The sequence below is a fragment of the Cryptotermes secundus genome, unplaced genomic scaffold, assembly GCF_002891405.2.
Source record: "Cryptotermes secundus unplaced genomic scaffold, Csec_1.0 scaffold870, whole genome shotgun sequence".
In the NCBI taxonomy this organism is placed as follows: domain Eukaryota; kingdom Metazoa; phylum Arthropoda; class Insecta; order Blattodea; family Kalotermitidae; genus Cryptotermes; species Cryptotermes secundus.
The window spans coordinates 908000-935769 of NW_019743163.1; the positions used below are offsets into that span (position 1 = coordinate 908000).

Consider the following 27770-nt stretch of genomic DNA (forward strand, 5'->3'; position numbering starts at 1 on the left):
CTAATTGGATTGGTCATGTTTTACGCAGAAACTGCCTTCTAAAAGAAGCTATCGAAGGAAAGATAGATGGGCGGATAGAAGTGACAAGAAGACGAGGAAGAAGACGTAAGAAGATGCTGGATGACCTTGGGGACAGAAGAGGATACTGTCATTTGAAGGAGAAAGCTCTAGATCGCATTAAGTGGAGGAATTGTTTTGAAAGAGACTGTGGACCTGTCGTCTTGACAGATTACTGATGATGATGATGATTTAGAATCCGGACGATGGACAAAGTCCGAAAACCCAGTATCTCTGTGTCTCAAGACGGAAGTTTCTGCACTTCTCTACTGTAGCAGTGACGGGATGCAGGTCTGACTGTGAAGGAACGTCACTGCTTTGCAATCCGCTGGCTTGAAGTCACGTGTCATGTCTTCACCAAATTGCGCTAAAACGGATACGGTCTCCGAGGTTTTAATGGCGTTGAATAATAACATTTCGGCGGAACATTCTGCCTCCATATTCAGGGTGGATTTGGACACAAAGGCAGTATGTTTTTTCCAAATCCTTGGGACTCGCGTCCTAGGTTTCACAGCGTTATAATTCAGAAGATCGCACTTTGGATTATATAATAATCAACCACTATTTTGTTTTACAGCTAATGGGCACATTTGGGATTCCATACCAAAGGCACTTGAAAGTTATTATGGACTTTGCGTGGAGACCGCCGCAAGGAAATACAAATTTGGTGAGTGTTTTTTGCTTATATTATTTATGCAAGTAACTGTCATATAGCTTAGTGTAAGCAATTTTTCCTGTGGCGCTACAGCCCCAATTTGGGCCTAGGCCTACCTCCATGAAACTCCGTTCACTTCGGTTTACTAGATCTTACACATTCGGTAGGACTCCTTGGGAGAGTGATCAGCTCGTCGCAAGGCCTCTACAAACACAGAAAAACGCACACAAACATCCATGCCCTGAGTGGGATTCGAAACCACGATCTCGGTTTCCGAGCGAGCGAAGACAGTGCATGCCTTAGACCGCTCGGCTACCGTGACCGGCTAGTGTAAGCAATAACACTATTAATTTGGGTCTCTTGAAAGTGACTGCAGTCGAAGAGTAATGTTTGTAAGGAAAATCTGTACTTTCATCTCACATTACATCTTCAGGGCTCAGGTCCAGCGTCCCTCTGCCTTACTGGCTGCGAAAACTCCTTATGATATCGCTGTCCACATTTTGGTAAAAAAGACACTCCAATTTACAAAATATTGTTGCGTGATTGAGTGATGATAGACGGGGTTTGGATTTGTAATCGAATTTATTGAACACTTTCAGATCGTAACTACAAATAACCACGGAAGTCTCACTGAGTTACGCTCTCCAGAGATCATTGTAACTCTCCTCTTGCTCCCACTTTGGAGCACAGGGCTGATTTCTCAGTTTCATTATCATTTTACATACGGCAGGACTCCTTCGACGGGCGATCAGCTCGTCGCAAGTCATTGTAACTACAGCACACAAAGTCTTCTGAGTTTTCACTATCCGTTGCCTCATAGCGGCTTCTAACTGCGGACGTTCTTCCTCCTCCTCCTCTGGGTTCCCGAACTGCCTCCGCCCTCAGCTACCACCTTCTCACCCTTCTCAACTGACTCGACTCCAGTTCAAGTCAAATTCGAAGTTATGTTAGTCCCTACAGTCAATCGGCCAGTCTCACTTGGTGTCAAGCCCGCATCTGGGGCCCAAGACCAGATTGCTTTTTACTGTCAGACAGTTGCGGGTTTGTTGATGTGCCGCTGACGAGAGGATGGGTTTGTCGTTTACAATTGCTGCTGGTCCTCGCCAGCGCAGTTATCGTCAGGTCCGTGTCCCGCGGGACTCATGACCATATTTTACTGTCTCAGATTCGAGAATCCCGCAACCTGGAGGGCCGGGTCCCCGTATGTGGCCCAGTTTTACCCCCAGGCACTGGGTTCCCTTGTCATAGATTCCTACGACTCGCAGGGCTACAGTGGTGGTATTCGAACCCACCTCCATGCGGGGGACCGACTGAACTCTAAGTTACTTTACAACTGGCTGTTTATCGCCAATCAGTTCTTTTGGCGCCAAGCCCCTTGAGCCTCACGACCAGAGATTTTTCTTTTAACTCATAACTGAACTACTACTCCTCGTTATACAGCTCCTGCACGGATCGCACAGAAAACGCCTCTTCCATTATTGCGTGTTCTTTCGCTGCCGGGGAAACGTGTCAACAGAGCTGTTCCCTAGCAACTGCTGGTGTACTGTCGCCTGTTTACGCAGCTGTGAGTTGGCAATGGGTCTACATGTCACAGTACAGTTTACAGCAGAATGTTTGCTCTTTACTTTACATCATATCAATTAATGTCCCCAAGTAATCAGGCGAGCCCAGAATTTACAAATGCAGCAATTATGAAAATTAGAACCATCGGTTCGATGTCTTTAAATTCAATGAGATATTATGTTGGCCATCCAATTATCGGAAACTTCTAGATGTAGTTTTAGAAATATTATATGATGTAATCTATTGTTCCATTACGTGATAAGGTAAGGCTGTCTTCTGCACTGTTACGCGTTTCTCAACCGATGGGCCGTGACGCCCATGAATGTTCACCACTAAAATTTCGAGAACCGAACCTGAACAAGAATATTTGGCGAGCCATGTACATTACACATTGAATGAATGCATGAAGGGTAGGTCTGGACTCACCCTTGCACCTTGAGCGTCAGCCCCTCACAATCCTACATTTCGCATGGAGTGTAGTATCTTACAGGGGCACATTGACAGTCATCTGACTCGATGAAATAATGGTCCAGCTTAGGCAGGCTGTGGCCTCACAATCACATAGATTTTACGTGGCTGATTCATCTTTTTCGAAGCTGCTTTCGCAAATGGTATTATCTGTCACTCCTGTTTTGAAGAGGTGTCCTTTCATACGACAGAGCCCTCTAGGAAGTCCTGTCACCCATCATAACCGGTTCTTGTTTAGTTTTGACAGTTCCTTGGGTCTTCTGACGGAAGGTCCTTATAGGAACCGCCTTGTGTCCTACAGAATTACTGGGTTTTTGGACTTTTTCCTAATTCTGGAATTCTAGGTAATAGGGGACACGACGTTTCGGAAACTGGATCTGTTTCCGTCTTCATGTGAGAAAGGAAGACACCTACTCAGTTGAGCCCCTTAGAAAGAGCTAATCTCAATCTTTCTAAGGGGCCCAACTGAGTAGGTGTCTTCTCACCTGAAGACGGAAACAGATCCAGTTTCCGAAACGTCGTGTCCTCTGTTACCTAGAATTCCGGACGATGGAAAAAGTCCAAAAACCCAGTAATTCTGTGTGTCATCCACCATCGTCAGAACCCTTTAGAATCTTCACTGAGTCCTGTTAAGGACTCCCAGTATTGTTGACGGTCTCCGTTTGTCCAGTCCCTGATGGCCCTGTTGGCAGTTACTGCTTAGTTGCTGCAAGCTGATTCAGGTGCTATAAGCAGGCATTCGGATCACAGTTTTGCAAATGGCGGTTTCATGACTTTCAATACCCTCGTGACCTGGCGCCCTTGTCAGCTGAAGTCTGTTACGTTTGACCAGTTCCGCGAGGAATCAATAGCAGTCCCAAACCAGTCATAACTTGAGTAGGCAAGCTTGCAGTTTTGCAGGACCGTATGTCTGGCCACGTCTAGTTCCCTCCGGTTCCCTCTTGTTTAACGTTTATGAATGATTTTAATTTAAATCCGCAGCTCAGCCCACATAGCGACTAGGAATCGGGGTTCTATACCTGCTCTGGGGCCCACGCAGCCTCCTGTACGGTGGGTTCATGGCCTCTCTCCCTCGGGATAAAGCTACAGGGACTAGAAGCTGACCACTCACCTCCATCTAGCGCCGAGGTTAAGATTAACGCAGCTATACCTCCACTCCCCCATACGTCTGCATGGAGTGAAGTTTAATTATTGAAGTTCTGGTATAAATATGCATTTGCTTTAAGCTAAACATGACAAATCTAGTGACGAGCCGAATTTTATGATACGACAAAATACATTCGCCAGAAAATTAGGTTGATGACCTACGCTTGGCTTCAACATTTGGCTACATTGTGGACTCGCCCGGGTCTTTGCGTGATGGACGTTTGTTGAGTAGCGGTCCTAATCCTGTAAGCCGTGTAGAACAAAGGGGCGACGTGAGAGACAGTGAGATATTACAGCGGAGAATAATGGGGAGCGTTAGAACAGCATTACACAGCCAACAGATCGGAGATACCAAGCACTTTCTGAACAGTACTGACGTCACTTGTAATTCAACCGCCATTAAAGCTGATTACTTGCTGCTACTTAAAAATATAAGCCTCTCGGTCTCTTGGCTGCCGTTAGGAACCCACGTAGGCGTTTGATGTGGCCGGTTATAAAACGGTTTGTTTTCTACACAAGCGGTATCGCTTTGTGTACATGGCACGCAGTTCGTTGCCTAGTCGTAACACAGTGCCTACTTCAGCGGATAGAGGTGTCGCGTGGTCAGCGCAACGAATCCCCACGGCCGTTAATCTCGGTTTTCTAGACCGGAGTCGCTATTTCCTTGAAATAGCTCCACAGTTATCCTCACGAGGCTGAGTGGACCCCATTTGAGACCCATTACTTCTCACAAAATCTGGTAGCGCCGGGAATCGAATCCAGGACCTATGGATCTATAACCAGGAACTCTGACCACTCGACCACAGAGGCGGTAAAGCTGGCACTAACTTCGTCGACAAGCGGCGATCTCTCGGTCGATATAGTTCGCTTGCGGACTAAAACCACGGAGTTTGTAGCCGTAACATAGAGATCTGATGGGTTATACAGCATGGTGAAGATTTAAAACGATATAGGCTGTTTCGTTATGAAGAGTTCAGCTACGCGTCTGTTGCTGCAGATAAACGTTACTTCCACGTAAGCATCACAGAACATTTAAGATTTACAGTCCTTGAATTCTCATTCTGGAAATGTCTGATAAATAGGGTCGTGATAATGTTGCGTAAGACTGTGGTAACACAGTCGGTGAACAGAGGGCAGCACGCTCTGTTATTAGATCATGTTAATTCTGCCGCTAGGTGGTTCTGACAACAGTAGCCTCTCTGTCATCACTTTCGTCAAATTGCCTGTTTAGAATAATTCTTTGAAACTTATATTTTGTATTTTTACAGTGCTGTATATTATGAGCGGTCTGTGGATACAGGGTACAGAACCCCTCCATCTGCTCTGCACTTCATCTTACCGTGTCAAGAGTTTCCGCCACTCGCTGCCTGTGACATAGGAACTTTGTGTTTGAAATACGTCTAGCATTGTGGCAAAATCTTCAGGAGTCCACGAAGTTCACTTCGCATGTCCACACAAAGAAGAACATTGAAACTGTATCTGAAACTATTCAGTTATGTTCTGGTTTTCATAATTAAATATGCAAAATGACAGAAGTTCACGCCGTCAGCACACCTCGACATTTGAAGGCCATCTACACGTTTCGGTGTTATGAAGTATTTTTAAAAATGCACAGTTTTCATACACCACTCAGAATTGCATCAAATGGAACAAGGTGAAATGACTGAAATCTTTACAGAATGACTCTACGCATGCTTTTCTGGAGTTCAAGCACTCTGAGTCGCTATGCTGGACCAACATTGTTTTGCGAGCTTCACTTCATGTTATACTGCTGAACCTGGAGGTGTTCGGTGGATTTATTCTCCAATTTTACTATATAAATAAAATAGACAATTATTATTATTTATTATTATTATTATTATTAGAGGGGGTGGGTTTCCCCATGCACTTAGACCAGTTATTGGTCCATTGTGCGTCCCCCTTTAATTTCTACTGTCGCCATACCCTACCGGTACTGGTGCGTGCTATCAGCCCCGTTCAGCCAACGAGGTCGGCCCTCGGTACCTGATATTTCCCCCCTCTACCAGAGGCATTGGAAACTACTTGGGCGGGAAACTTGTTGCCTAATTTTGCTCAGAGGTCTCCTAGAGACATGAGGATCTTTTATGTGCCGTAAATCTACGACACGGGACCCACGGCTTAAAGTCCCTCCCGGAGGACTTGTTCCATGAATTTTTCATCCCCTAAAAATTCCACGACCTCCGCCGGGTTTGAATGGAGGCCGCTAAAGTAAACAATAGTTAATTACTTAAGGAAGTGTGAACGTGTTAAAGTATGACTGTATGCATCTGCACAAGAATGTTATGAATGTTAATGTCGTCATGAAGAACGGTGCTAGTTGATTACGTGTTGCTACACACATATATAACCATTGCTATCTTTAACTTTCCCTTATAGCAGAATAACAACACTTTGATAGCTAGGTTTTCAGCAACATTAGAAACCGTGGCAGTGTTGCTATATAAAGAGATATCTGAAACCGAGATTAACGGCAGAGGGGATCCGTTGCGCTGACCACGCGACACCCTCTATGCCCTAAAGTTGGCACTAACTTCGTCGACAAGCGGCGGTCGCTCGGTCGGTATAGTTCGCTTGCGGACTAAAACCACGGATTTTTGTTTTCTTTTGTTTTACTATCACTTCTACTAACCGTAACAGTCCCTGTGTTCTAATGTTCAACTAATACGACGAGGAAGCTCATGTCCTTACTACGGCAGCATTGGGTATACACGTATAAGAGTGTCCACCTTACTTACTTGACTCTGTACAAATTACGATTATTAGACCCACGACTGAACTCAAGGATCCTGAATCCATAGTTGCCTTTGCTAGGGCCAATCAAGTGTCTGCCTCCTTAGTGGTCTCACTGACCGGAAGATTAACGGCCGTGTCTGGCTCCTCTCCGGCGATCGCCCCGCTGGCTGGTACGGTCGCTCTGCCATGCCTGCGGAACCTGCTAAGGGCTGCTCCTCTTATACAGTCTGCTACCTTACTTTCCTTAAAAAATTAAAATCTTAATTCTAATATGACTTCATTGCAGTTTCATGCTACTCTCGTGTTTACCTAACATTCTAATCTGCATCACAACAGTACCCGAAATTCTCTGGAAGAACATGTTGAAAATACAGAAATAATTAGGGACTATAAAATGGTAACTACTGACATTCGCATCGGCAGTTCCGACTGGCTACGTGCTGGACTGTCGAAGGTAGAAATTTTGAGTTCCGAAAGGGACAACATTTTTCTCTTCTCCACGTCGTCCGGATCGGTTCTGGGGCCCAACCAGCTCCCTATCCAGTGGTTACCGGTTGTTTTCCCCACGAGTAAAGAGGCTTATTCGTGAAGTGCCTNATATTACTTCGTTAATTGAGACTATTGAATATATATCACTGATAATTCTAATCGTTCAGTTTACGAATGTTGTTTTACTTTTGGGACAGAGATACAAGTATCTCAACAGCGCGCTCGATTCACAGCCACACGTTTGGAGAGACAGAACAGAATCACGTGGTAAAAACATTCTTTTCTTATCAGGCTCGGACGCATTCGGGTCATTATATTATAATAAAACGTACGCGAAGCGTCAGATACTGGAGAAAAGACATATTTATTGCAAGTTATATGATGTTGTGCTTCTGATAAATTCATGTTTTGGGCTGCCAATTTTTGTGTTGACGTTCTGGATCTTTATGTGTGTTGTATATATTTCCTATTCTTGTGTACTCTCCATTATGTTAGCTGCCAGTCAGGGAAGTACGTTACGAGAGAATATATGGACACTAACGGGTTTGATTTGGTGTGTTTTGTGTATAGCTATCCTGCTTTTTATAGTTCTGTCTTGTCACGCAACAACTGAAGAATGCAGAAAATCACAGATTCTAGTCGAGAAGTTGACTTTACGCCCTCGGTTGCAGTATGAAACGTTAAATGAACTTAGACTTCTGTCCGTCCAACTTAAGAACATGAAAGTTGCATTTTCCGCCGCAGGATTCTTTTCTCTGGACCTGCCCTTCGTGTACAGCTTTGTCGGTGTGATTTGCACATACCTCGTGATACTGGCTCAGTTCCACTGACGCGAAGTGGCGCTAAAATCACGTGTGTCCAAAATTGTACAGTGGGACCTGTGAAGTTGGACAGCCATGTAATAACTGGCGGCGTTTTCTGCTGAATCGGCAAATCGCCAATAATTCAGATATGGCCATTCGCCTGTACTTGTCAACCTCACCTCCATCTGTGAGCCGATTGTCTAGATACTGTGGGAGCCTCGACGTCTCACAACCCTATGGGCCTCCACGGCCTGTTACAGGGATAGCTTTACCTTATTTATCCTCTCGTATGCCTTACCATGCTTATGCGCAGAAACATGTGCTTTTGTACCAGTCTGTACGGATGGATACCTATCCGTTTCTTTGTCTCTTGCATGTGCAGTGGTCTCCCTTTACCACAGATAATTATCAGTGCTTACCGTCCACCGTGGCCATGTCCGAGTGGACCGAAACGTGTAGTGCAGTGAAGAGTTTTAGAAGGATTTAATTTTAAATCTTGAAATTGTTGCATAGTGGACGGTAAGCAACTGAAAATACTTTCTAATGCCAATTGCAATAGGGTACTAAAATACAACATGGTACTTTTTTTGTTGTTCAGATTAGCGCACTGCATTTAGCCCTTTTCAGTGTTAATCAGAATATGTATAGCTGTTTCATATTTATTGACGTTGTGTTAATTATGTAGTATTCCCGGTAGTCACAGGTCACGCACAAAATAAGGTCCTCGAAAGAGCTTGGTGGTCTGCGGGTAGTCGCTGTAAACATGCAAGTCCCGAATTATAACGCATTTTAATAATATTTTCAGTAAGTTGGCTGCGTTTGAGTTAAAGAACAGGTGGCCACCATAATTTTCATGGTGGTAGGGAATTTCCATAGATAAGGTGTATTTTAATGGTGTTTTTTTTTGTAATCTGACTACCTTCTTAAGTTGACCATGTTTCAGTGGAATAACAGGTGGTCAACATAGGTTTCAGTGTAGTAGGTAATTTCCAGAATTCTAGTGTATTTTAATGCTGTTGTTTGTCACTTTGCTACCTGAGTAATTCGGTCACATTTAAGTGAACAACAGGTGGTCAGCATCAACAGGTTCAGTGCAGTAGGAATGTTTCCTTCTTAGTGTATGAACGTCACAATGTGTTCTGCAAAATGGCCGGCCGGCAATGTCTGTAAGCTGCAATGTCGCGCCCCAGTGAAGTGTACCGATTGAAATAAATACTGAAGACCGAGGTGTTACACAAGAAATGAGTGAGCTGGAATATGGATATACTTTGCTTTACGCTGTGCTTGCACTGGAAAACGGTACGTAAAATTAAACCGCGTAAACGGAAGAACCTTTTGTCATAATCACAGTGGTATCTATGCCAATAAGTTTGTGAGCACATATTTCCCATTGGTACACTCAACAATTCTGATATTCTTGATTCTTTTAAATTGTAATAACATAGAAAAATGTATTTGATGTATGAATGTGACGTTTGCTGGTGAGTATTTATTAAAATGTTATTGATAATTACCATAAGATAACTTAATTTCCTTTGGCTTTACAATCTTCCAAGAACCTTGTCCTCTTCTGCAGCAGATGTTCACTCTTCTGTTTCCACTACTTCTCATAGTCATCTCGGTCTGGGCCCTCCCATTTTCACCCATGCGGCTTAGCTCCTATTGTCTGATTCATTCTAGTCACATACCTTAAGCACCCCAAATCTTTTCCTTTAATAACAGCTGCGAGATCAAGGGTTTAATGTAATTCCCCTGTTGCTGATTAGTTGCGAAGTTATTTAATTTGATTAAATTAAAGTGGTGATTGTTTTATGGAAGCTGTTTAGAGATTATGCAGAGCTTAACATCATCTGCACGAGTTGCTTAGCTGATTCTTGTTCAGAGATTAAGTTCTTATGTTAACTTCTCACGTAGTTCACAGAGACAAGCTCGTCAAGGCAAGTTTGAACCTATATGTTCGGAAGACATCTGCATTAATTTCTTCTAATATGTTTTCTACAAAAAAGAAATATTTGATACAAATTAATTATATCTTGTCACAGGTTCAGAGGTGCCAATTAGATGTCAAATTCCATCAAAATGAAGGATCGTAGAGTTAACGTCCTCGGTAGTATAGTGGTTAGTATCCCCGCCTGTCATGCGGGAGACTGGGGTTCGATTCCCCGCCGGGGAGATTTATTTTATTACTGCAGAACCTGTTAGTGTACTCAGGAGGAGTCTTGTAATATATGGAAACAGTACGTGTAAAACTACATCAGGAGCAAAAATGATCGAAATTTAAATCCTTCCAGAATTAACCGTAGTTGTCTTGTTGCGAATTTCAAGAAGTTATGTCTGTAATATTTTCGTTTTTGTGTGCCCCTCAGTCTTGAGGTCGTGACGATTATTTAGTGGGGTTTAATTAAAGGTACTGGGGATTTATGAGCTTCAGTAAGAGGAGGTAGGGGGATAAGAATATCAAGAATAATTTTGTCAGTGATGCTTTTTCAGAAGTTTTATGTGTTCTTGTTCTTAGGTTTTCGAGGTTGCAGAAATTTTGTGCGCGCCTTGATTCCTGATTTCCGCATTAAATGTCCGCGGAAGTGTCCTAGCACCCTGCGCAGTGGCGCGATTCAGCCCTGATACAAGGAAAATTAGAGAAAGCGAGCAGAATATAATATTTCTACCGTAACTTAAAACACTTTTGAGCTCTTGACTCTGCGGTCTGTTGGTTGGTTCGCAGAGCGCAATTGCGGTCTCCTCGGAACAGAGTCCAAATTCTTGCAGCTTTCTTGTTGGTGCCACATGCATGATGAGCTGCGTTCTTTCTTTCGAGTTTTCCTGTAATAGTGCATTAGCAGCGCGTCTAGATATTCCTTTAAGAATACTTTCTTCTCGGATGTGATGCTGTGAAATTTGGTAGGTAAGTACCAAATCAAACGGTGTCGCATCCCAGGTCGTAATCTTGATGTTCATCGTTGAGAAAGCCTCATATATGTGCGTGGTGCAATCCAAAAGTTCCCGAAATATATTAATAAAAACTATTACGTCTTACGTAGATCTTATTCTGCACCGTCACCTTCAAAGTAGTCCCCTTGGGAGCGCATACACCGATCCCAGCGTTTCTGCCACCTTTCAAATGCATCCTGGAAGTCTTTCTTTGCTAGGGTGTTTAGTACCGTCTGCGTTTCCGCAGGGTGTCTGAGAACATGGTGTTGTGTTGACCTGGACCGAAGAGGGATGAAGTGACAGGAGGTTGGAGAAAACCGCATAATGAGGAGCTTCATAACTTGTACTCTTCTCCAAGTATAATTAGAATGAGCAAATCATGGAGGATGAGATGGGCAGGGCATGTGGCACGAATGGGGGAGAAGAGGAATCCATATAGGATATTGGTGGGAAAGCCAGATGGAAATAACCACTGGGAAGACCAAGGCGTAGATGGGTGGACAATATTAAAATTGATGTTAGAAAGATAGGATGGGATGGTATGGATTGGATTGATCTGGATCAGGATAGGGACCAGTAGAAGGCTCTTGTGAACACGATAAGGGGCACGCGGTAGCGTAGTTGGTTGAGGCACTACGCTATCAGCCGGGAGGTCGCGGGTTCGATTCCCGATGAGGTCACGGAATGTTTTCAATTGATCTAATCCTTCCAGCCGCACTATGGCCCAGGGGTCGAGTCAGCCCCTAACAGAATTAAGTACCAGGAAACTTCCTGGGGGTAAAGGGCGGTCGACCGGAACGTAAAGCTGACAACCTCACCGCCATCTGTGAGCCAATTTTATTAGAAATGTGGGAGTCTCGACATCTCACAACCCTGTGGGCCTCCACGGCCTGTTACAGGGATAGCTTTACTTTTATATGGCCTATCCAATTACCGTCACAAAATCCTACTAACCTGTAGGAACTTCTTCAGAGGCAGGTGATGTTTATTGCCTGATTTAGTACTTAAACATTAAGTTCTGTGAAGAACCAATCACCTGCTTTCTTTTGATTCGACAGGGAGCACATATAAAACGACGCGTCAAAGAATTCTATTGTTGCATGTGTACTTCCTGTCTCGGGAACGTGTTTACGAACCGTTGCCTAGCAACGATATAGGAAGGGGTTATACATGCAGGTACATAGACAGCAAGTTGATCTCATAGCTTATTTTTATTTATAGCCTACTTTCCCTATTTCCCCCCCCCCAAAATAAATAAAAGTGGGCTTATGAAAACACCTTGCTGTCTGTGTGCCTGTTATGTGTATTCACATATTCCATCAATATAATCACATTTCTGATCATGTTGTAACCCCGCCCACTTCCTTGCATTGCAAATACAAATTCATTTTTTCAAAGATTTTCACACTGCATGGTTTTATAAAGTGGCTTCCCTTGTATTTCCTTACATATCCGCCGCGTTGCAAAATGCTCCAAACAGGAGTTGTGCATCTTAATGGGATGTACTGTAAATTGTGTGCATAAGAATCGCTTCCAAGATCATTTTTTTCTTCTTTCTGCCCCTTATTTATTTATTTATTTATTTATTTTGACGAACCTAAATTGCGTTGTTCTTGACCTTGTCATCAAGTGTCAGTTACACTTGACCGAACAAACAAAAAACAAACTCCGTGGTTTCAGTCCAAAAGCCAACTATACCGACTCAGCGACCGCCACTTGTCGGCGAAGTTAGTGCCAACTCTAGCATATAGAGAGTGTCGCGTGGTCAGCACAACGAATCCCCACGGCCGTTAATTTCGGATTTCTAGACCGGAACACTTGACCGATAAGGTCCAAAATGGAATTTGCTTTGACTTGTTGCAATATATATCTCAAATACCAAATTTAATTGAAATCAGTTTAGTGGTTTTATAGATTAAACATGTGTACGGAAAGACAGGCCTGCCGTTGTGCGGACAGATACCGACAGTGCATTGCGGAGCATATAACCGCTCGGCACTTTGAACGACAGCGATAATTGCGCATGTGGAATGGCACTAACTCACCGCGCACCTGAGTTGGCTTCATCTGAGTATGTACTCGTGACGACGACACAGGCTCCTGGGACAACGCGAATGCTGCTTCGCGTGTTGGTAACGCAAACCGTGACGTTCATAGCATAGATAACAGCTACAGATATGATTTAGTATCTAAGGCGAAATGGAAACAATGAAAGTGTGGGCAGAAGGTAGAGGCTTTTAGTTAAGGTGGGAAGGAACTCCCCCATATATGGCGATACGGGGGACATAAATGGCAAAACTAATATTCGATGAAACATCTGAAAAAGAAAAAAAAATATTCCGGTAGCGGGAATCGAACCCGAGCCTCCTGGGTGAAAGCCAGGTATCCTAGCCACTAGACCATACCGGATCACGCCGGTAAAAGAACTGAGTACTATCCCAGACTAGTTTCGAACGAGATGTCTCCTTATAAGTTACAAGCCTTACCCGCTTGTGCTAATACATATGTCACACGCCACATGATCGAATAAGAATTTGTGTGACGTCAGCTCATTCATGGCTGCTGATATGAGATTCTTAAGAGGGCTGCTTATGGTAAAGTTATTCTCTAACAGACAGTAGAGGCCCATAGGGTTGTGAGGCGCCGAGGCTTCCACATGTTCTAGACGCTCGACTTACAGATGGTGGTAAGGTCGTCAGCCCTTCGCTCCGGCCGCCCTTTACCTCAAGGAGGATTCCTGGTACTCTTTTCTGTTAGAGGCTGAAGAGACCCCAGGGCCATAGTGCGGCTGGGAGGATTATGTCAAATGAAAAATCCAAGGTTTATAAAAGAGCACTGTATACGAAACAATAATATTTAACCGTGTTCAGTACGCGTGGTCACACGTTGGCCTCAGCTGTGAGAGAACAAGTGTTCAGCAGCGAAATTGTTCAGGGCATATCTTGACGACGAGCTGCGTGATTTATTCTGATAATGAAATAAAGGGACTCCAAAAAAAAACCTGGTCATATAGCTAGGATTGGAGAGACAAGGAATGCATACTGAATTTTCGTAAGAAGAGCATTTATTAAGGGGCTGCTTGAAAGACCAATGAGGAGCTCGGAAGTCAGTGTAAGACGGATATTTCGGAAATGGGCTGTAAGAAAGGAGTGGTTCACTGTTACTTTCGATGGGTTGGAACTGAAAGATTATATTACCAGACAAGGTAAACGTGTCCCTTTGCTTAATTGTCTAAGCTTATGGAGGAGTGCAGTTATAGCTCCACCATTCTTGACCTCCACACTGGAGATAGGCGAGTTTATATTACCAGAAAATTAGTATTTAGTTAAGTAACGAACTTATTTTTTAAATTTCCAATTAACGACATCTTTACCTTAGACTGTATTTGTACACTTTTTAGAACTAAAATTCTATAGAATTAACTGCGACACATTCTCTTCACAAATGTGACGGCTGTCTTCAGTTAGCAGTCATCTTCTAAGATTGTAAAAAAAAAATTAACTGGTTCCGCCCGGGATCGAACCGGGGACCTTCTGCGTGTAAAGCAGACGTGATAACCACTACACCACGGAACCAGGACGACACAGTCTTGTTGAATTGTGGAAGGACTCGAACGTACTTAATATGAACAAAGATTCGTTTTGTTCAGCATTACAGGAAACGGATATGCGCTGTCATGTTTTGGATTACAGCCAGAGTTCTTATCACCGCAAATCAACTAATCTTACATTGTAGCTCGTGATATATATGGTACTTTGATATCTCACACTGGTTTAAACAGTACTTAAAATTCAGTTCCTACCTTACAGAAATCCACTAAATCTTCACTACAAAAACAACCGATTTATGCTGTTTGGGAAAATACACGCTTTCTATTAAGAGAATCGAGTTTCTTAATGTTACATTGGGTGAAACACATGCTGATAATCGTGTTTCAGAGAGTTAAAACACTACTGTCCCCTGAGAGAAGAAATGGGTGAAATAAATGGGCATGTTGCATGGTACAAATCTTCAAGATCTATAAAAAATTTGTTTCGGTATGTTGGCTGCATGTTAAAAATCTGGTACTCAGCGTGGAGTACAAGTATCTATTAAATGCGAATTCTAATGAGTGTTTATGATTACAGATATAAGTAGAATGGCGTATGTGAGGTAATTCTTTGGTAGTTTGCATAGTCTGCAAAGAAGCTTTACAACCACACCCCTATACTCCTCCCTAGATTGTGCTTGGGATATGGACAAATCTATCTTTACCTCCTTCCGTACGAAACTGAGCGTGCCTGATGGCATACAATTGTTCGTGACATGTCCAAGTCTAAAGTTCAGACATACGCAGTCATTCAGAAATTTGCTTTAGCTCTAACTACTTGTTTCAGATTCAGTTTATGGACATATAAACAATAGCGATTGTCATCTTAGGCCCGCGCGTTTAAACGGGATTATAATTAGCGTTCACATCTGCCAGACATGTTCCACGTAACTAAATAAATAACAAACTAACTGAGTAACTAATCACAAAACTCCATCGAAGTCGACCGCCGTTATGGTCTTTTCTAACGTAGTTGTAGTTCATATTATGTCCACGTCTTTGAGTTCAAAGTACTGCCTTCTCTAGCTGTTTTCCACCCAAAATACCGTACACATTTATAGTTTCTCCATGAATGCGCGAAGAAAGCAGAGGTACGAACAAACATTACATGAATCATAACCTAAATAATCTGCAGACAATGCTGTGTCCTAAGTCTTGCAACGATTCATGCTTACCGTAAGCATTCCTCGGTAGTATAGTGGTCAGTATCCCCGCCTGTCACGCGGGAGACCGGGGTTCGATTCCCCGCCGGGGAGAATTTTTTTTTTTGCCGAATTTCTTCTGATACAAATTTACAGTTATAGCTTTTCTTTTATTTGCATAATAGGGGTTGGAGTCCAGTTGGGTCCACTCGGAACTTCGGCCACTGATTGGCCTATGTACCTGCCCCAGGTGATTATGATGATGTAGAATTTGGTGGAATGAAGACTGGCAGCGGAACCGAAGTACTCGGAGAAAACCTGCCCCAGCGCCTCTTTGTCCACCACAAATCCCACTTGACCAGACCCGGGCTCGAACCCGAGCCGCCGCGGTGGGAAGCCTGCGATTAACCGCTTGAGCTGTGGCGCGGCCAATGGTACATACTTACTTAAATATAGGATTTGGAGTGCAAATCTCTCTTCTCAATAATATGGTCTTCATGTATGTGACATCGTGTAGTTTGGTAGATAAGTACTAACGTTTAGCAGCAACCTCTTTCTCCATTTTCAAGATGTCTTACTGCAGGTTCCTCCGAAACGCTGGTACCAGTTACCGAACTAAATATGGGCAGGAGTACACATTCCGTAAGAGTGAAACCTTTCTACTCATCGCCGTGTGAACCTCAAACATCACCGTCATGTCTTGTGACGTCATCCCCGAACGGAGGGGGTGGAGGAAAGGTATTTACATAACTGTTAACTTTTCATCTGCATCTACTTAGACATTCACAAACTCCTTGTTTATATTTCTGAATATGTAATTTGTATTCCTACCTCACTATTTTCTCCTACGATGTTACTTAAAAATTTGTATCCATCTAATGTATTGTTTTAGTTTATTAGTTTTATGTTCATATCTGATTATCCGCAATTCATATATTTGGGGACGACAGTAACAAATAGAAATCTGATCCAAGAAGAGATTAAGAGGAGCCTGCTACCATTCAGTGCAGCACCTTTTGTCTTCTCGTCTGCTGTCTAAAATAAAAAAATAAAAATTAGAAGGTACAAAACTATAATTTTGCTTGTGGTTCTGTACGGGTGTGAAACTTGGTCTCAGTCATTAAGGGAGGAACATAGACTGAGGGTGTTTGAGAACAGGGTGTTGAGGAGAATATTTGGACCAAAGAGAAATAAAGTGACAGGAGGTTGGAGAAAACTGCACAAGAGGAATGCATATAGGATATTGGTGGGAAAACCAGAAGGAGACTAGGAAGACCAAGACGTAGGTGGGTGGATGATATTAAAATGGATCTTAAGAGATACGATGTGGTGGTATGGACTGGATTGATCTGACTCAGGATAGGGACCAGTGGAGGGCACCCCGCGGGGGGTGATGTGGGAACTGCCCACATTCAAGCAAGTGTGACAACGCAAGCTTCATTGCTTAGCAACGACGAGTAGACAGCGGTTGCTAGGGAACTTGCAAACACGGTGTCCGGCAACAGCAGTACCTATTACGTAACCGTTTTCTATATGCCCGACTCTAGGTTATATAAGAAGATACATTGACCGGAAGTTACAGTTACAGTTCTAGATTTCTACAGTTCTACGGTTCTGGTTCGGTGAGTTCACTGTTGTTATTGTTGTTCTTCAGTTCTTCAAGCTCAAGTTCGTCCGTGTATACGGTGCAACTGTAATAAATACTATAGGACAGTTCAACTAGTGGTTCTCTCTTCATATGACACCCCACAACAGTAACGAACCTTCGGGTTCCGTAAAATTCAAGGAAGTTCTTGAGTAGCTGCACAACTGGCGGCTTCTCAGGAAGGGCTCAACTCCATGAAGTTAGTTTAGTTAGTTATCCATCTTCAGAATAGGCATCTACGCTCCTCCGAAATATTGTTAGTCATGTACCAGACTACACGAAGTCACATCCCATATTACTGCATTGTCAGTATTCAGGGCCGTGAGAATTTCAGGTCTCAGCTACCCGAGCTGATGTCGGTATTCTCTTTGTCAGCCATGAGGTCGTCTGTTTCCACCCTATACATGTGACCCCACTGCATGAAGTATAAACAAAAATAGAAAAGTAAACACCACTTTTATTCGTGGTCAAACTTGGGAGTCTAAAAGCAGAACATAATTTTACATCTTATTCGTAGAAGACCTCCTAGGAAAGCATCTGCTGGATTTGTACGGCATTTAAAAAGATTGTTTTTCCAGAGATTATTGGCTGTCAAGGATACCCATGCCACTGACCTGGCCTGACGTCATTGCGACTGTTGTCTTGTTTCACAGCAGAGAAGAGCCTTTGCTATTCATCAGTGACCAGCACCAGGAATAAACAACTGAATCGTGTCTTGTGATGTTTACAAATTAAATCATAGACAGTCTGCAACGCTAGCCCAGGAGCTATGCTCATTGCGCTGTTTCGTAGGGCCCTTCAAATTTGAAGCCCCCCTAATCCTTGATGTGAACAAAACTTGCAGAAAGTGGCATTTTATTATCACTTATATCTTCTTCTTATACCTTTGTTCATTAAACGCTGTAGTTTGTTTTATCGACCCAGGCTTCTTGTTAGATCGTTAAAAAATGGTAAAGCTATCCCTGCAACAGGCCGTGAAGGCCCATAGGGTTGTGAGACGTCGAGGCTCCCACATTTTCTAGACAATCGGCTCACAGATGGCGGTGAGATAGTCAACCTTACACGCCGGCCGGCCTCCCTTTACACTCAGGAAGATTCCTGATACTCATTTCCTTCCATGTTCACGTCACAAAGCGGACAGCCTAGATCAGCTAACAGTAAGTGGTGGGTTTATAGGCTCATCGGTTGCTGAGGATATTTTCATTGATCAAGCAGTTGGCCAATTCCGGAAAGTACAAAGTCCGAGCACAAGCTGTCCTGAAGGAAACGTTTCATGGTCTACCTCATGGCTACCAGGAAAATGTTGTAACAATATTTTAAAATAGGCTATGATGCGCCTTCGCGAGGAAACCAACAGCGTACTGGGGCAATTCTTGCTGTCATACATGCATACATACATACATACGTGCATAAATACATACATACGTACGTACACTCCTCTCGTTTTCGCGCCTGCTGTCTAAAACTGTAAAAATGAAAATAATCAGAACTATAATTATGTCTGTAGGTTGGTATGGGTCTGTACTTGATCTCTGATATTAAGGAAGAAAATACACTGAGGGTGTTTGAGAACAGGGTGCTGAGGATACAAGAGGCATGACATGACAGGAGGCTGGAGAAAACTGCGTAATGAGGAGCTTCATAACTCGTACTCTTCTCCAAGTATAATTAGAATGATCAAGTCAAGGAGGATGAGGTGGGCAGGGCATGTAGTACGTATGATGGCGAAGAGGAATGCATATAGGATTTTAGTGGGAAAGCCAGAAAGAAAGAGGCACCTAAGAAGACCTAGACGTAGGTGGGTGGTTAGTGTTAAAGTCGATCTTAGAAGAGTATGATGGATTGGTATGGGCTGGATTAATCTGGAACAGGATAGCTACCAGTTGAGGGCTCTTGTGAACAACATTAAATGTGGCGAAACTTATGAGAAGCTGAGGGCTGTTGCTTTCTTACGAAGGACTTCGCTCCATGGAATTAGTTTGTTTTAAATCATCGCGTATAATACTTCTCTCGTCTCACTTGATAAATAATTTCTGAAGATGATGCAGCAGGGACCAACACACTTATTGATTTACTTTAAGTAGGCGTTTAGTTACTAGATGGCGATTAACTCGCTGTTGCCTCCGGTCTCGTTGGCTCTGTCACAGTAACAACACCCTTACATGTTCCCACATGAACAGGCTCTAATCGTCCGTCTCACGATAGTGCCTGTTAATGCAGGATCCTGAAATTTTGAGCGGGAAATCGAAACACATGCAACTGTAGTTACTTTTTAAAAGGGTGTAAAACAACATTTTTTTTTAGATTTTAGGTTTTCGCGGCGTCGGCTATGAAGGGTGCTATCTGCTGCGACGTGACGCTGTGTAGCCTGGTAGGAAGTTTACTGACGTTTCGGAGGAATATGCTGCCTCTGTCTTCATGCTTACTTATTCGGGTTTACTGTTCAACCCTGAAGAGAGAGGAAATATTTTCCTCCCAAATACTGGCAAACTTCTACCAGACTACGCGGCGTCACATTGCAGAACGTATTGTCTCTTTTGGATTACGGCCTTCGGATCCATAACACCGTACAGTCTTGTAGGTGGGTACCAGCATTTCGAAGGGAACAAGATGAAAGCAGCATCTTCCTCAGAAAACTTAGTAATCATATGCCAGACTGCACGGTGTCAACTTATATCACAACCTGAATCTTCCAGCTATGGGTTCCTGAATTCTCGGTCTGTTCTACGTAACTACTGGAATTGATATAGCGTTATTAAATGTCATAGATCGGCCAACGTAAGAATTCGCTTCATTGTTTCGAGCGATATCGCAAGAAAGCACAGCCAACTAACTTCAAGAAGGGGTCACCCTTCTTGAGACGGCACCAGCTGTGCACCTGCTCAAGAACTTTCCAACATTTTGTGGAACCCGAAGGTTCATTGCCGTGTTCACAAGAGCCCAGCACTGGTCCATATCCTGAGCCAGATCAATCCAGTCCATACCCCCTCCTTCCATCTTCTTTCTCTAAGATCAATTTTAATATTATCCACACACCTAAATTCTGACCTTCCTAGTGGTCTTCTGGCTTACCCACCACTATCTAAATGCATTCCGATTCTCTCCCATACGTGCTACATGCCCTACCCATCTCATCCTCCTTGACTTTATCATTCTAACTATACTTGGAGAAGAGTACAAGTTATGAAGCTCCTCATTATGCAGTTTTCTCCAACCTCCTGTCACTTCATCTCTCGTAGGTCCAAATATTCCCCTCAACACCCTGTTCTCAAACACCCTCAGTCTATGTTCCTCCCTTAATGTCAGTGACCAAGTTTCACACCCACACAGAACCAAGAAAATACATCTAAACTAGCGAATATAATTTTGTGCGCTGAAGACGGAGACAGCATGTCCCTTAAGCGTCTACCAGAGTGCACTGCGTCACATCGCACAACACAGCTACTTTCGTAGTCACCAGGCGAGAGCCACAGATCTGGCCTGACGAAATTCCTGTTTCATCTCTGATTCGACAACTTTACGCGAGGAAACCCACTCCAGCGGGAACTGAACGTGGTATTTCGGATCGACACACTCTCATGAAGTAATCTGGCCTTGAACCCAGTTCGTATAGCTCACAGAAAGGCGAAAGAAAGGGCTGTGCCACAGCTCAGGCATTTAGTAGCCGGCTTCCCGCCGAAGAGGACTGGGTTCCATCCAAGGTCAAGTCATGTAGGATTATTGGTGGGCAGGGTGACACTGGGGCAGGTTTCCTCCGAGTATTTCGGTTTCCCCTGCCAATTCTCATTACACCGACTGTTCCATACGTATCTATCATCCGGGGCTGGTACAATAGGCCAATTAGTGGCCGAAGTACCGAGTAGACTCAGTCTCCCCCCACTCCAATAAATTAAAAAGAAATAAAGCGGAAGGAAGGCGATTTGAACAGTTTCAGGGAAGTGTTCAGGGCACATTCAAGACTGGCATGAGGTTGGGGAAGATGTACGCGCGGAGTGTCTGCAGAAGCAGGGGGCAAAATGGATGCAATGAGGATGAAAATTCCATCGCTTCGCCCGCGTGACTCGTATAAAGAGGCGAGGTCACAAGGTCAAACGTCAGAGAAGCAATCATGCCAGCCTGTAATAGAAGCCGCGCAGCTGAGCTAGAAGCTGGCTCCTACATTGGCAGCAGCTGATGAGCCTCTCCCTGCCTCCCACTCCCCTCGCGGGTCAGCAGGTCGCGCCAATACCTAGACACATACCGCAATAACTGACTGATGGGTCAAAACCGCTCTCTTCTGGTCCGGTTTCGGAGGGACACATCGCCTCAATCTTCAGAGTGGAAGAGTGTGGGCCAAGCGAGAAGCCAACAAAAGCAGGTGGCAAGCAAGTGAGGATCATCAGCACAACATTCCTGTGAACAGAACGGAGGGGAATATAGGGAAGTGCGCTGGAGTGGGGAGCGTAACAGCTCGAAGGAAATTGTAGGAGGGGAGGGTGGGAATTAATACATGGGACTTTTTCATGGCCTCAGTAGAGTAAATAAATGTCACTTTGTGCTACATTTCAATGCTGTCGTATATTTACCCTTCCGTCACCCAGTATATGACTTTAATTAATAACAAGACCTCTATTCTTGTCACCACAGACATGTTTCCAATTTTCTGTCATCTTTCTTCATATGAAATGTCGTCGCCCCAACTGTAGTGGTTACTTACCAGTAGGCCAGTAAAACATGTGTTAAGACAGCAGTTGTCGGCACTCTGTAACCAGTAGGTTCCGGTGTTGGGAACTTCCACCACAGTACTGAAACTCAGAACCATTCATAAAGCGGTGCACTCTCACCACAGAAGTTTGCGATGTAGTCATATTTGTATTCCTGACTGTAGGGAATTGAAAACGGAATGAGAGAAGCTGCAAATTGCATGATATACATGCCATGTTTGGTGCACCATTATGTCACGAACACATACACACACGGGTGCTGAAAACAAACCCATCAATGTACGAAAAAAATATTTCAGATTACATTCTTCAAGTAAATACTGTGCCATAATGTATTAAATTCCTACCGTGGATTTGAGAACCACAGAAAAGCGTGTATAAATAGAAGCGAGGAACGTTGAAATATGGTGTGTGAACCATACTTATTACATTATTATTGTTCTTTAGTGATTAATCTACTTTTTATACGGTTTACAAATGTATTTCCATATATAAACATCAGAGACTGACTTTGTGTTGCAGCCCCTTGCCGTCTTTGTGTAACTTTGTCGGTATCCGCCTAACTGGCCATCATCGGGTGTGCGTTAAGATGCTGGGTTGAAGGAACCAGCTGCTCTGCTGTTCTGATTTTCATTTCGTTGTAAATGTTTCAGACTATTCTAGGTTATGTTAGGTTATCATGCCGTTGTTATACTTGTGTTTGGTGTTTTTGTTGGTTTGTTAGTTTATCCTATTGTTCTGTGTGTGGCTGTTCTGGGTTTGTGTAGAAGCGAAAGTTTGCTGCAGAGTGAATGTTTAATTTCGCCTTGCATTTCCACAATGAGAGAAACAGCCGACAGAAGCTTCTTTACCCTAAGCACACATTACATATCCTAATGTATATAATGTACTTGCTCGAAGCAAGGAAAAGCATCTTGTATTTATAAACCCTGCGACAGTACTACAACGTCTACATGCCTCCCTAGTCTCGTGGTCAGCATACTCGCTTAGGAGGTGTGAGACCGGGGTTCGATTCCCCGTCGGGAGGTTTTTTTTTATTCTTAATATGTTTATTGCTCTTACATTTTTATACGTCCAGTGTTACTATTATTTCAAAGTCGGTTAATTTACGCAATGAAAACAATATTAAAATAGCGATTTGCAATGGAGTGAATTGCGTAATCTAAAGAAACTGATATAACAAGGCGTAGCTGTAACGTGAGCCCGTTATGTGACATCAGTCACACATTATTAACTAAATTTTACGGCGGCCCGGGTTCAATCCCGGGTCTGGTCAAGTGAGATTTGTGGTGGACAAAGTGGCCCTGGGGCAGGTTTTCTCCGAGTACTTCGGTTTCGCCTGCCAATCTTCATTCCACCCATTGCTCCACAATCACCCTCACCTATCATCTGGAGCTGGTACAATAGGCCAGAAGTGGCCGCAGTACAAGGGACTTAGTCCCACCCCACTAGCAATAAAAAAAAAAAAATCTTTAACAGTAAATGAATAAATCTAGTTTTTAAGTAAAAAGTCACAGTGACTCGATCTTTTCGTGGGAATAAATAATAAATTCACTTTTAAATTATTTGATTATTTTTTGCTTTTTACTGAAATTATTTTAGAATTTAAAATGGCATCCAGTGTGTAACTATATACAGATAACCACATACTTAGTCACATACAGGTTTCTGCATATTTTAATTTACAGGGGGCGGTTGTGCTAAATTCTGAAACTATATCATAACAGTTTCCGTAAACTCGAGTCTGGGATAGTTCTTAGTGGGAAGCTGGTAGTCTCTCAACTGGTGAACAGATCCTTCCTTGTAAGGAAGCCGAAATTTCATTGTCGTGTTCAGAAGAGCTGACAGCTGGACCGTATCCTGAATCAAGCCAGCACCCACACATTCCATCTCCGTATGATCCGTTTTAATATTATTCTCATACACGGCAGATGGCGTTTATTGTCCAAGGCAAAAACTGCAGGTATTTGTCGCTGGGCTTAATTAAGCGCCATACAAATGAAGACATATGGGGATGGAGGTATTGCTCCACTTATTCATAGCCTCGGTCCTACGTATAGGTGAATAATCAGCTTCACGCCTCGGCCACTTTATCTCCTGGAAAAGAGCCCCCAGCAAGCGTTAGATAGGAGGCTGGTGGGGGGGGGGTCCAGATCCGGTAAAGACACTCTGGAGGAAAGAAAATTTCCTGCCTTTTCCGGGAATCGAACTCCGTAACCTGTCACTATACTAATTAAACTACCACGGCCTACTAAAAGAAATCGGTGTCCGCACTTCGATCGCTCCAAGTCTGACTCCTGTATTGAAACACTAGGCGTATGGGCCTTTACTCAGCCGTACATGACCTAGGCGCCTCAGTCGGTCACAGGTGCACAACGGGCATACCGACACGGCCAAATAGTTGCCAAGGTCCAGAGAGCCCCGGGGGCACAGCAAACAGTTGCTTCGTCACTGTTAGCTCCCCCCCCCGCAAATTATAAAGAAAACGCGGCGGAATCACATTAGCTGACGACAAGAACGGAGAGCTGTACTTGCTTGCAAGACAGCAGGATCCCCACGGTGCGGAAGGGACGCGCTCTAGGCAAATCAGCTTTTACAATATTGATACTGTCACGTATTTATGGGTGTGTGACTATAGGCGGGGTTTGGATGACCACTTATACACACGACTCGGAATTACAAGCAATTACAGCGCTATCGCTAATCTCCACACTTTATAAATCACTAGCACACGCTAAATCTTTTCCAGCGTGCAGTGTCTTCATGACCGTTCCCTGGCAACGGCTTCTAGCAGTGGAAATGTTTCAGCTTCACGTGCTCAGGTTCTATCTTCGCAGCCTTCCATGAAGAACGCAATTCTCAGCTGGATGACTCCAGGCTGGCGGCTATTTCACACCAATCTTCTAGTCTTCCCTTCACAGGCTGACTTTCAACGGACAACTGAAATGGTTGCCCCAGTTCTATTCATCATAACCATTTTTCACAGACCGAATAGAAAACGACGTTTCCAACAATAACTATTGCTGTCGAGGCGTATTTACCGATCTGTTGCATAGAAACGAGTTGCATAACCCTGTTATTCTATTGTTGCGTGCGTTACCTAGCAACGGCCGCTGTTTATAGAGTGATCTCTTAGCAACGGATCTATAAGCTACAATATTTAGAATTATCATTTGAAGGGTAAATTGTTAGGTGAGGAAACCCTGCGCTTATGCAAGCTGAGAGGTTGCAGAGTATCACTAGCTTCGCAGCGATGCATTAATATTGGGCCGAATCTACCCTCTCCCCGCTTTTTCTCGTAATGTTTTCCAGCCTGGTGGACACGTGAAGATTGAGTATCCCTTCACATTGCAGTTGCCGATACTGGTTGGGTCTTCTTGCTTCAGTTGCAAAGTTCATATTCCGTCAAATGAAATGGACTCAGAGGATAAGATAAACGATTTTAATAAAATCACTGGATGGAGCTGAGTCCTTCTTGAGAAGCCGCCAATTATGCAACTACTCAAGAACTTGCCAGCATTTTATGGAACCCGGAGGTTCATCACCGTGTTCACAAGAGCCCTCCACTGGGCCCTATCCTGAGCCAGGATACCATGCCATCCTCTCTCTCCAAGATCCATTTTAATATTGTCCACCCACCTACGTCTTGGTCTTCCCAGTGGTCTCCTTCCTTCAGGCTTTCTCACTACTATCCTATATGCATTCCTCCTCCCTCTTCCAGTTGTGTTACATGCCCTGCCCATCTCATCCTCCTTGACTTGATCATTCTAATTATACTTGGAGAAGGGTAGCGCGTTGTTGCGAATATATTGAATAAGCATTCGCGGACAGCCGACAAAGGGTGGTCCTCCAGCTTAGGGATTGGGCGTGGGGCTAACAACTCCTCACCTTAAAAATACGCTTGTTACGAAAATTTGCAAGAAGCCTCGGATGTGGAAAACCAATTAATCAATTAGAAAAAAGTTGGTAGAGTCATGTAAAAAAGGTTCAATTAAGACTTTACTGCATGACAGCAGACTCGGCCCTGCCCTAGGCTCTGGGGGACAAGGGACGGAGAGAGACTGGAAATACGGCAAGAGGGCTTCCTCAGGTCAGTAACTGATGTAACCACGGATGTCGTTAAATTAGGTGACTTTCAGAATGAAGATGAGATTCTCTTCCACGAACAACAGCCTTTATGTAATGAAGTTATCCGTTGTAAAGGACATTTCTTCAAAGTACACGGCGTCACTTCTCCTAAGACAGTAATCCGCAAGGCTTTGCAGTCCTTGTCACATATCCCGTTCTTCCTCACGACGGCTAGAACCTCCCAAACCAGCGATGTTGTGGTGCATGCTTGTGTAGACAGAGGCGTCTGCATTCGTGCTAGGAATCCCCGCTTCCAAATATCGCATGCAGGGGCACAATCGAATTGAACTTGTCGGCCGGTCACATGCCACGCTTTTCCCATTTTACATACGATCCTTTTGCTCCTGGCGGCTCTCCTGCCATCCTTAATATATGTAGATGTGTTTGATTATAGGGGTTAGTGGGTCTCTTGGGTTTCGGTTTCTCAGATAGGGGAAATTATCTGTTCGTTTCGATTCTTCTGCACGGAAACCTACAATGGAAAATACTGCTTCAAACTTCTCCTCGTGTCATTGCTTGACGGGAAGCCGGTTGCTCCCACAGAGCAACCATAATGCGTGTTCCTCAACGTGGATGTTGTAATTCTTCTGAACAATATATAAAAGTTTAGTTAGTACCTCACAGGGAACGTATTACGTCACCGCTACAGAGCCCAGCAGGTTACTGCTGTGTAGGGAAACAGCCGCTGTTTACTGTGAGAACCATACGGAACACACAGATACACTCTGTGGGCAGAATGCAGTATATATAAGAATTCAGTCCGTACCTCACAGGAAACATTACGTCTCCGCTACAGAGCCCAACCGGTTACTGCTGTGTAGGGAAACAGCCGCTGTTTACTGTGAGAACCATACGGAACACACAGATACACTCTGTGGGCAGAATGCAGTATATATAAAGATTCAGTCCGTACCTCACAGGAAGCACATTACGTCACCGCTACAGAGCCCAACCGGTTACTGCTGTGTAGGGAAACAGTCGCTGTTTACTGTGAGAACCGTACGGAACACACAGATACACTCTGTGAGAAAGAGAGAAAAGAAGAAGAAGAAGCGGGGGGTGGTAGTGAGATACACTACATTTGGGGGGGGGGTAAGAAACTATATCTCCGATTTTGAAGGTTCCCAGGCAGTGCCCGCTTGTCCTTCTGGTATAGATAGAGCATATAATCGGATTTTTATATATTTTTTATGATGCTGGAAGGGGTGGATTATAGTAAATTTTTTGCTAACGTTGGGAGGAGAATACAGATTAATACAAAAAATTGCACAATTACACTCTTTTCTAAACGACTGCGACATTATGGCTGCAGTGCGCATCAAGTAAAGATTTTTAACAAAACCATATCTTGGACTAAGGAAACAAAGTATCTTGGTGTTACACTTGACTCAAAATTGACCTACCGTACCCACATATCCTGTATTTTGCGCAAAGCTAATTACAGACTCAGGCAACTGTACCCTATATTAAATAAATCCTCCACAATTGACATTAATTTAGCGTTGCTAATTTATAAATCACTCCTTCGTTCCATATTGTCATATGCCCCCCCCGCGTGGGGCTATGCTGCTAACACTCACATAAATAAATTACAGACATTTCAAAATAAAGTCCTCAGGATAATAACAAAATTACCGAGGGTAACACCATTTGCAACCTTACATGAACAGACGGGAATGTCATCAATAAAAAGTAATTTC

The 27770-nt window shown here is 43.7% G+C and overlaps 4 non-coding genes across 4 annotated transcripts; 2 read left to right on the forward strand and 2 right to left on the reverse strand.

Moving 5' to 3' along the window:
- The first annotated feature begins 10036 nt into the window (after positions 1–10036).
- On the forward strand, positions 10037–10108 carry Trnad-guc. The gene has a single exon. It is a non-coding gene; the product is annotated as a tRNA-Asp (tRNA).
- Positions 10109–13200: 3092 nt separating this feature from the next.
- Positions 13201–13272, reverse strand: Trnae-uuc. Its single transcript has one exon. It is a non-coding gene; the product is annotated as a tRNA-Glu (tRNA).
- Positions 13273–14365: 1093 nt separating this feature from the next.
- Trnav-uac lies at positions 14366–14438 on the reverse strand. Its single transcript has one exon. It is a non-coding gene; the product is annotated as a tRNA-Val (tRNA).
- Positions 14439–15636: 1198 nt separating this feature from the next.
- Trnad-guc lies at positions 15637–15708 on the forward strand. The gene has a single exon. It is a non-coding gene; the product is annotated as a tRNA-Asp (tRNA).
- Positions 15709–27770: the final 12062 nt, after the last annotated feature.